This window comes from Lactuca virosa, chromosome 5 (assembly GCF_052849685.1).
Source record: "Lactuca virosa cultivar CGN04683 chromosome 5, Lactuca_virosa_CGN04683_v6, whole genome shotgun sequence".
In the NCBI taxonomy this organism is placed as follows: domain Eukaryota; kingdom Viridiplantae; phylum Streptophyta; class Magnoliopsida; order Asterales; family Asteraceae; genus Lactuca; species Lactuca virosa.
The window spans coordinates 189,560,326-189,572,285 of NC_136430.1; positions in this window are offsets into that span (position 1 = coordinate 189,560,326).

The following is an 11,960-nucleotide window of genomic DNA, read 5'->3' on the forward strand; positions in this document are numbered from 1 at the left end:
GTTTGAAGAAGATGAAGAAGTAGAAGTCGGTTTTTGAAGTAAAATGCACATGCATGGCTTAAATCATTGTTGTGGATCTTCAAGAGATATATGTTATTTACCTTAAATTTATTTGTGGCTTGAAAAACCCTTATGAATCTCCATAATTTTGTGGTTAAGAGGCTGTGGTTGTGGTGTTTGGAGAAAATAAAATTAGAGAGAAGGTAGAGAGAGTTTTCTAGAGAGAGAAAGAAGAGAGATGTGTGCGTGTTGGAGAATGAGAGTGTGAGAGAGAGATATGGGAAGAGAGGGGTCCAAAAATTTGAGTATAATACCCCTTTCTCAATCATTTTGTTTTATAAAATTTAAGTTCTTTTATAAAATATCTAAATTTTATATAAAATGTGCACTAAAATCAAGTTTTTATTCATAAAACCTTGATTTTTGATTTATAAATTAAGGGTAAATGTTAATGAGTTAAATTTTATTTTCCTTGAATGAATTTTTATAATTTTAATTATTATAAGATCATATTATGAGGCTCATAACTATTTTTATAGAATTGTTAAGGTTAAATTTCATAAATTTAGGTTTTTAGGGCATTTAGGGTTTTTGAGATTTTTAAATCTTTGGATATCAAAATCAATAGAATCTTTGAGACTTAAATTTATCTTATGGTATTATAACTCTTTTCATAGTTATAAATAATGTTTGTAACTTATTTTATCAGTTTATTGGCATTCTATGTAGTGATTCCGAGATTCAAGCGAAATTGAGGAATCAAGTATACTAGTCCTAGTTTTCAACTCTGACTTAAGTTCCAACGAGACTAGGACCTAATTTCTACCACTAGGTCAAGTGCATGATGTGTGTATATGATTCATGAAAAGGTGTTTGAGTCAAAGAGTGACCTAAATATGGATATTCACTACAGTTAAGTAGTTGTAGAATTCACATATCAATGAGAAATCTAAGTATACTATCCATTGATTCTAATTGTTTCCAAGTTTCTAGTAGGCTATAACTTAGTTTCTAGTTACTAAGTCTAGTATGTGTCGTGCATACACGTACAACTAAGTTTATCAAATCTAGAACCGACTCGAATTTTGAGGGTTGTCACATGAATGCCTAGAGGCGATCCTCCATCAACTCGATAATCCCCTCCTTGATTGACCCGAAAATGATAGGGGTCGACTCAAGGATACCTCTAGTAATCTCAGACGCGATGAACTCGCGTAAACTGTCATCAACCTGCTCGGATCCCGCACCCGAGCCTGATCCAGAACCGGATCCAGACCCCGAACCTCCCTCTCCATGATGCGTAACCACCATTCTGAAGTAAAACATGAAGACATCAGGGTCATACATACTCTCGAGAGGTTTGACACGCTCTCCAGGTCCTTGGTTCCATCTCAGCCTCCCTTGACTCGAGTACGGATCCTCTTCTTCCAGTAGTACGGGCCCATACTACCTTCCACATCTATCCGTACTTTCCTCAAGGACTGCTTTGACTTCACCAAATTCCTTCTTCCAAATCTGCTATCCAAGCTAATCTCATCCTAGGCTTGACCTAGGTCCTTCTCCGACCTACTCTCTGCCATCAGTTGCTCAAGGAGTCCCTACCATCCTTCCCTGACTAGTTTGCAAATACTATTACATATCCACTTACTAGTTAGGTAAGGCTAGCTAGAACCCCTACAAACACAAAGCAAGCAGCATTCGTGCATCGAGTAACCAAATCAAGCATAACCCACTCAGGCTATCCTACTGCTGACTAGAAAGCCCTAGCATACAACTCAAAAAGCTAATACAACAGGCATATAAGGCATCCTTCCTAGATCCTTAGCCCTAATCTAGCATGTGGTTTCCATAATCATATCATATAGCATAACATAACAAGTATGGGTATCTTGGGGAAAACTTACTTGAGCTCGACCAGTCGCACGCATCACACACCTTGTTCTTTCTCGAAATTCCTTAACTTAGATTTTAGAAAACTATTTTCTTGTAAAAATATTTCAAGCCTTCGATTTGAGTCCAGACACCCCTGATGGTGTGTCCTAATCCCTCAAACCAAGGCTCTGATACCAACTTGTAACATCCCAAATTTCGAGTCCAAAAATTTTGTTTGTAATTAAGTAATTTATAAAATCATTTACTGAAAACAATGTCAATATCATATCAATCCATAAACCATCGTGAACATGTCTCAAAATCAAAACATCGAACAGTAATATAAATCAGAGTACAATCCCAGAAAACTCATTACGGAAACCATGTGTGTGTGTGTGATGCGCTACTACGCCGCCGGATCCTTCCCCTTGCATGAACAGGTACCTGAAACAAAAACAGAAACTGTAAGCACAAAGCTTAGTAAGTTCCCCCGTCATACCACATACTATACAATCATACAAGTTGTCGGGCAAGTCTGGGGTGCCCGACCTACCCATGTCAAGCCATTATGGGGTGCTGACTACCTGTGTCAAGTCATTCTGGGGTGCTGACCACCCATGTTAGGCCATTCTGGGGTGCCTGCCTACCCTCGGGTCTATCTCACTCGATCACGAGGACTATTTCACCCCCTACTACTATCACATAATAAACTATCATAGACATGCTGTCAGACATATCTGGGGTGTCCGACCTACCCTTCGGTCCTAACAACCGATCAGGGGACTATTCCCCTCGCACTACCACTATCACATAGAACTTAGCATACTGGCACATAGAACATATCATGTAATAGCAAACCAGAAAATTATCATAAACACAATCATATCGACTGTAATCAACTACTAGTGGGTCGACCTTGGTGCCTTAGACCCACTTCTACTGGAAGGTAACTCACCTCAATGTCGCGTAGTGTCTGAAATGTCCCCGGCATGAAAATCGACTTTCCTGGACTCCTCAATCCCTACACGACAACTCTACTAAGTTATCAATTTGAACTCACAACCCCCATAAGGGTCAACCCAAATCCTGATCAAAGTCAACTTTGGTCAAAGTCAACCTCTAGTTGACTTGACTCGCCGAGTTGGTCTACCAACTCGTCGAGTCCCTATCCCTCCAAAATGATCCAACTCCCCGACTCTACTCGTCGAGTCTAGCAACAACTCGACGGGTCCTTTTTCAACCATATAACGGGACCATCTCTGACCGACTCGCCGAGTTCCCTTTGAACTCGTCGAGTTCATCTCCCTCATATGAATGTGTTCAGTCTATGACTCATCGAGTTGTATGAACAACTCTTCGAGTCCATCTTCATGGGTTAGGAGATTGTCTTGGACTCGCCGAGTCTGTTCATACACTCGCCGAGTCCTATGATTTCCAGGTCCAAGACAAACCCGTAGCAGGCTGAGTGTTCATTCCACTCAACCAAAACCATTTCCAGAAGACGTTTTGGGGAAAAAAACGTCCCGAATCGCCGAGTCACCCAAGTGACTCATCGAGTCCCTCTTTGTCCAAAATTATACAATCGATTATAATGGGTCTTAACGTGTCAAAACCATAGATATGGCCTCCTAGTGTCCATTTTATACGTAAAGCTTCAAACTTGATGTACATGCATGGGGCCTTTGGCTCAAAAACCCATAAAAGGAGGTCTACAAGATACATGGGGTGTTTATGGCAAAAAGGTTGGCACCTTTATGCCATAAAGACCCCCAATAGCCCTAGACCCGAAGTGCAACTCTAAGCACACCCACAAATCCGATTTTTGCTTCTCTATACTCATAAAAATGGTAGAAATAGCCCCAAAGAAAATCCAAGGGATAAATGGTCAAGGTTCGAGCTTTTTACCTTGAATGAGCTAAGAATGAAGTAAAACTTCTGGATATCCTTGCTTCTACTTGAGCTTCCAAGCTTCCTTCTTCTTCTCCAACTTCAAATACACACAAAGAGGGCACCACAAGCTCAAAAACACTCAATAATGGTTAGGGTTTCGAGTTAGGGTTTTCTGGAAGTGAGAGGGACGATGGAGGCTGATATGAGAGGATATAAGTTGTTTAAATAGGGTGCAAACCCTAAAATTTAGGCTTTTACCCAGACAACTCCTACTCGCTGAGTCGGTCTCCAGACTCGTCGAGTAGGTCACTTAAAATCCGACCGCAAAGCCGAGTCTACTCGACGAGTTAGGCCTTCAACTCGCCGTGTCCCAGGGTAAAATACAATAATACTTGGAATTAAATACGTACCAGGAACCGGGTATTACAACTTCATCTTGTAATGTCATAACAATTTATCATAATTGAAACATAGCCATCCGAACATCATACATTACAGATATCAACATGCATTGTTTACAACTTTGAGTTTTTTCATAAAATTACATCCAAAATGACACAATGTATGACATTTCAAAAATACAACAAATATCCAAAAATCCATAGTTGCATACCTGCTTACTGAGTCCCTGAGAATACAAGTCGTTTTCAAAAGCGTCAACATAGAATGTTGGTGAGTTCATAAGCATGTTTGTAAGAAAACTTTGTAATAGTATGTAAACTTCCAGAAAATCCAATATTTTTTTGTAAAAATAATTTGTGAGTCTCGTTTTAAATCATGTATAGTTGCATGTGTATTCTTCGTTTATCTTGTTTTGAAAATATGTAGAGAGTACTTCCCAGAAAATCCTATATTTTATGTTATACGAAAAGTTGTGGTCCTAAACCCTAAGATCCGAGTCGTGAAATTCGTTGCAAAATAAACGACACGTAGTTTTGTACTTTATAAAATGAGTAGAGTGCATGGTTTGCGTAAATTATAAAATAATATTGTTATTCTCTATGTGAGTCGTTACAACCATACTAATGTGACTAAAGCTCCCGTCTTGACGTTCTTCAGGCGTCGGTTTCTAAAGATAATTGTCACCCTAGATTGGCCTGTCTAGCTGTAGCGAACAGGTGAGGTGTGGGGGTGTCAACCCCGTAAAGATCTATACACAATATCCCGCTCTCCCTCTAGGAGACTTTGTACAGGACTTACGATGTACGCTAGGTAGGTACGAGAGAAAGAGTGTCTCACGAGAGCCTTAACGAAATTTATGCAAATATTGAATTCCATTATTTAACGTTATAAATAATGTCACTAGTGTATATTTTCGACTACAAATTACAACACTCAATAATTCCCGTCGTAATTTACACAGTTTAATAGAAAAGATTAAAAATAGCCCATTTTTACTATAAGTGTCAAAAATAGACCATTTTTACTATAAGTATCAAATATAGCCCATTTTTACCGTAAGTGTCAAAAATAGCCCATTTTACGATAAGTGTCAAAAATAGCCCATTTTTACTATAAATGTCAAAAATAGCCTATTTTTACCACCATGGCCGAAAATGGCCCAATTTGAGTGAAATTTCCATATTTTACCATTTTTCAAGTTTTCATGACAAAATTTTGTTTTAGTATTTTCTTGAGCATATTTTTGTGATCATTAACACAAATCAAGAAAATTATCTCTTTTCACCAAGCAACTTGTTTCCATTTTTGACAAACACCAAGATAAATGAAATCTTATCAAGATAATAAAGCTCCAACAAATTGAGACTTAGTAAAATCTCGAGTTCTTGGAGTGAAAACATGAAATATCAACATTTCATCACACATAAACACACATACACACAAATACATGCAAATATACAAAGATCTTCACAAGACTAGACTTGTATCCTCCCCCAAAAGAAAGAAAACTCGAAAATAAGGGGTATGAAGCTCACCTTGGGGACTTTTTCGGTTTGTAGAGAAAGATGAAGGAGGTTTTCGGCCCTAGCTTGTGCCTTGAAGAGATCTTCAAAGTGAGGGTGTTCTAGGGAGCATATTCACGAAAATGGGAGAGTAAGTGAGAGATCTTTAACACAAACTTGGAACAAAGTAAAGGAGTTTGTCACAAACTTACCAAGGAGATTAGAACTTGTTCTTTGATGATGAAGAACTCGAAATCTTCTTGGAGAGAAAAATGGAGGTTGAGAGAATAATAAGATGAGAGTGTGAAGTTTGAAAGGAATGATGGAGAGTGAAAGGGAGAATCGACCGATTAAGAGGGAAGAGAGAGAGGAGAGATTAGAGTGCATGGAAACATGGTGGACAAAGGCTAATCTCCTAGATGAATGCTAGTTACTTGCTTAGATACATGCCATGTAATATTGAGGCGGCAACATAAGTCAACCCATTTCTTTTGTTTTCTTTTCCTTTTTTTTGATAACCGATCCGCCCAAAGGAGAAAGGAGAAAAAGGGTTTTGGGCTTGAAGGGCAACCGAGAACACATTGGGCCCAATAAGAATTTTTGACCCATTAAGGCCCATATACGATTTTTCGGCCCAAAGAGATTAAATGGAAGAGTTTTCGGCCCAATAGGAGGCCCAATATTGATTTTCAGTTCGATGAGCCCACATAAATAATTTTCGGCCCAACAATGGCCCAAATATGGGTTCTCGGCCCATATAAAGGTCAAGTAGGGCTTTTGGCCCAAAAAGGGGCCCAATAGCGATTTTCATCCTTGGAAGGCCCATTAGAGAGTTTTCTGGCCCAAAATAATACCTAATTGAGCTATTTGGCCCATTAGCGTCTAAGAATAAATTATTGCAGCCCAATAAGTCCCAATAAGGGTTTTACGGCCCAAAAGATCAATTGGAAGGGTTGCCGGCCCATCAGGGCCCAATAAGAAGGTCTTGGTCCATTAAGAGGTTTGGACTGAGAAAGCGTAGGTTAAGGCCCAAACTTGAGTGGACATAGCTTATTGGGTTAGGTTTTGGGCCACACAAGGAAGTTTCGACTTGAATCAGAATTTTTGAGTGTATAAACTGATATAGCATTGAAGTTTGCTTTATACCAAATGTAGGGTTACAAGATTACACAAAGAAATTATCTTGCACAAGATATAAATCTTAACCCTAATTTGCTAGTTGTGACAAAACTCATTTACTTGGCCGTGACTCGTTCGCATGCGACGCACATCCATGAAACATAATACGACCTCGAGGGAATAATCATGTGCGACGAACGTCCATGATACATCATTTCAGTGAGTTTTTATTTCTTTTTCGTTTATTTTGTTCTTTTTCGTTCTTTAATCTTTTTATTTATCTTTAACAAAAGATAAAAAAAAAAGATCTATGCTCGGTTTAACGTTTTTATTTTTTTTAATTTTTTTAACTTTTTTTCGTTTTTTAAAAAAAATATTATTATTTTTTTCTTTTTTTCGTTTTTTAAATATTTTTACTACATACTTGAAGATACTAGGGGCTTTTCTTTATTTTTTTTTTTATTTTTGGTTTTTATTTTTTTATTTTTTTATTTTTTTATTTTTTAAACTAAATATCGGTTTGAGCTATTAATGTTAAATAATTTCAAAATTTTAAATAAGAAAAATCTTAAGGATCATAATATTTTACTTTTATTCTGTTTTTGAATCATAACATTTTTGGATCATAAAAATTTGAATCAAATTATTTTAAATTATAGTATTTTGAATCATAACGATATTATGCATCATACATTTTTAGATCATATTAATTTGGATTATAATATATTGAGTTAAATAAAGTTTTTTGTTCAATACAAAATTTGAATCATTATATTTTGTGAATCATTTAATTTTAAATCATAAAAAATATAATAAATAAGGATCATTAAATATTTGAATCAAAATATTTTTAGATCATAACAAGTTAAGGATCATAAACATATTGAATCGTAATATGTTTGAATCATAAATATTTTGTATCATCTCTATTTAGATCATATTATGTTCATCATTTTTTTTAAAAACTTTTAATCTTTTTAAAATCAAGTTTGGTATCTAAAACACCTTATTTTTTAAAAACTCTTTCTACAAAGTCATTACAACAGTGAGTAGAAGTATTCCTTAAATTTTTATAATTGTTGGGTATATTGTGTTGCGTCAGTGGGCCTTACGTATAGTCTATTTTGTAAACGGGTTGGGCCTGTCCTCCCGTATTTATTATCTAGGGTTAGAGTATTTAAGGTGCATGCATGCATCATGTTTTGGTAACTCTGACATTATCTTGTAACGCTAAACACTCATCTGCAGTAGCAATTCTTCATCGAGTTCTTCTGATGCGTGATCTTTTAATCATTCAGCACATTTTGAGTCATTGTCATGTTCTTGCTTTTATTTGTTTGAGTCTAATCGATCATTCCAGGATATTTAATCCTACCAATTGGTATCAAAGTAGGAGACTGTGTAATAAATACGCATCTCTTCTGTTTAAGAGCTTCTAGGGTTTCCGTTAATATTGGATCTAGCGTAACAATCATCACTGTGTTCTTGACGTTGTCTAGCAATCTCAATATTACCCTAAACCGCTTTAGATTTACACGTTTGGTTCTTAACAGGTTTTAAAGATCTCATCATCATGCAGCACGACGATTCTCATATCAACTCTATAAATCTCTCAAGCAGCATTGGATTGACAACAAGGATCCCGTTTCTCTTTCCCAGTGAGTATGAAGTTTGGGCACTCCATTTCGAAGATTACGTTCTCGGCCTAGAGGATAACGGTTATTTGATCTGGGAAGCCATCACTCTAGGTGCATTTGTTCATATTGAAACCAAAAGAATTATTAAAACTCAAAAGGAATACAAGAAGCTGCTTCTTGATGTAAAAGACGTTCCTCAGGATGAGAAAGAAAAGCTAATCAACAATGTTAAAGAAATGAGGATCATTCGATTCGCCTTGCCTGCTGATACATTTCGTCTGGTTAGTTCGTGTGACACTGCAAAAGCTATCTGGGATAGGCTCAAGGAACTCTACTCTACTGATGCAGATCTCGAGCATCATACTCAAATATTCTTGCTTTCAAAGTTTGGTGCCTTTGCACAAAAGCCTGAACAAAATTTAAGTTCAACTTTCAATCGATATATACATCTTCTGAGTAAGATGATGAAACATGGTATTGGACGAGAAGTAATTGAACAGAAGGTTACGCTCATGAATGGGCTTAGACCTGAATGGATGGTAGTGGTTTCTACCGTCAAGGCGCATGAGCAGTTTGAAAACTATACCTTAGCCAAGCTTGTTGGAATTCTGAAGGCGCACGAAAGTGTGGTGACAAAAGAAACGAAAGTTGTTTCTGGAATGGGATCTCTAGCTCTCGTTGCGAAGGGCTAGACAGTTGCAGAGGATGGGTCTGAGTCTGATCATTCTTAATGCGAGCTCACAAATGAGGAGTATGCTTTAATGGTTTCAAATCCTAAGCGATTCGCAAGGAAGAAGTTCCCCTCAAACAAGAACCAAAACTCGCAGGGCAGCTACAGTTCTGAAAAGGTGAAAGAAGAAAATTAAAATGGTTCTCAAAAGGATGAAGAAAAGAATGAGAAGAAGCTTGTGGGAGACTCAGGCTATGACTGCAATTATTGTCATGGTAAAAATCATTTGGCCAAGGAGTGCATGCTAAGAAGGTTAAATGAGAAGAAGGAAGGAGAAGATGACGAGGCATACTACATGCGAAAAATAGAGGATATCAAGAAGAAAAAGAATGCTGATAACTCTATGCCTGCTTTAATTGTGCAGGAAAATGTTGCTGAAAACGAGTTTGGTGGAGTTGAGGTCTGGTCAAGAGACTCTGAAGATGATGAAGTTCGTAGGCCCACGCATGGTAGGCCGTTCGTTACGAAAGAAGACAGTTCGCAGTCTGGAGAAAGATGTTTGATGGTGACAAACGAAAGGTCACAGATGCTGGGAAATACCACAGAGAGTGGATGAGTAGATGATAGTTGTTTCGCAGCAGGACCAGTTCCTGAACAAATCAATGAGTGCGAATAGCTGATCAACAAGGTAAATCTAATTCTTGAATCTCTCAATATACCTGTGTCTAGATACGAAACTGAATTCAATGACCTAAAATTCACCTTTTCAAGCATTAGTGATAGTCTAAAAAGAAATCGTTTGACAAAGTCTAACTTAACTGATAAAATTAGCAGGGTTTTGTCGAAAAGCGATGAGAGGCGCATATGGATAGAGAAGATCGAGTCGGATTTTTCTAAGTCTAGGGATCAATTGATTTATTTGCAACGAGACAATTTAATGCTTTTGAAACAACGTAACATTTTTTTTAATTGCTAAAAGGCTTTATTTCAATATTACTCAATTGCACCTTGATTGTGAGATTGGTAAGAAAATTCACAAGATGATCTTGCCATTTCTTGAATTAAAGAAAGACGAAATCGACGCCGACTGTTATAAATGTGAATCCATAGTTTCATCTAACGAAACATCTGATACTTACAGGGTAGGACTGGAAAGAATTGAAACATGCATTAAGTCCAAAGACAATAAAAACATGTTAAAACAACTGTTGGATGCAAATGACAAAAAGCAAATAAAATCTGATACTATACAAAGATTCGACTCATTGAGTGCCAAATTGAGTTCAAATAATAAAATCAATGTTGAAAATACATCTGAATTCGATGAGAACAGTAATATGAGCGAAATTTCTGTAGAGGATGAGGTTGATTGCTCAGAATTTGTGAAAAATGAAACTGAACATGCGAAAGCTTTAATTTCAGAAAAGTTAGTTGAGTTTGCACGTATCTCTCAAAATAAACCTGAAATTTTAAAAGCTAAAGCAACGGTTTTTCCCAAAGTGCAAATTGTTCCTAATCAAGTATTTTCTACTAAAGGACTGGATAAAAACCAAACAGTTGAATTAACTTCCATCGTAGATAACGATAATAAAGATGGATGTGATGAGTATTTTTGGTCCGTTCTGATAGACAATGCCGACGAAACCATAGGTTTATCAGAAAAGACCTCTTGGAGAGTGAAAGGAAGATATGTGGAAGAACCACTAAACAATCGCTCAAGCTATGAGAAAGGAAGTCCAAGTGGAACCAAGGACATTCAAAGCGAACCAAAATCAGTGAAGGACGAATCTCACGTGAAAAAGGCGGAACCAAGGGCAAACATCCAAAAGTCCTCAGAGCAACTTGCAGCTCAAAAACGACAAAGGAATGTGAGATATCAAAGAAATCTAAATGAAAGGAAGTGATTTTGGCAATCCCAAAATCCCAATTATGTTTGCAATGAAAAATCTTTCAATCGAAATGCAAAAGCCCCTTCGCATGCGAACCCCAGACAATCTTTGCACTGTCACTTTCGTAGTCCACAGGAAGTTGGTCAAAAATCTACTTTTTTAAAGAAGCCTGTGGAGAAGCCAAAACCTCATCACTCTCAACCCACGAAAGCTTTATCCAAAGAAGCTAAAAGAAAAGAAAAGTTATTTCTAACTCCTAAAGTTCCATCCAAGAAGTCGACAACTAAGTCGAAGAAAGTTGAAAAAGGATTCGCAAAGAATCAAATCAAAAACAAGCAAAAACAATCTTTTTCAAAAGAAACGAATCAAAAAGATAAAAGAATAAACATTTTCACCATAACTAAGAAACATAAAACCACATTGGTTAAACGTACTTATATGGTTGATTTTTCAATTACTTTTCCCCTTTCTATAAAAGGCTCACAAGGACCCAAGCAACTTTGGGTTCCAAAATCTGCTTGATTTTCGCAGGTAATACGTGACGAGCAGTTTGACTCCGAATGGTATATCAACAGTGGTTGCTCGCGTCATATGACTTGGGGGAAGGAGAAATTGCGAGAGTTTCGAGCTCTCAAAGATGGTGGAAATCTAAAGTTTGGAAACAATTCTCTTGGCACAATCAAAGGTTATGGAATGATCACAAATGGCGAATTTTTAATTCGCAAGGTGGCATATGTGGAAGGACTTCAACACAATTTAATCAGTGTTTCGCAGATAGTGGTTGGAACAGGACTAAAAGTTTTGTTTGATGACGAAGGGTCTGAAATAATTGAGAAGAAAACAAAGAACGTTATCATAAGATCAAAACAAAAAGGATAAAGGTTCCCTCTTGATCTGAAACCTATTATAGGGAAGCCAGCTATATGTCTGCTTGCAAAATCTTCATCAGACGAAAGTTGGCTATGGCATCATAGACTTT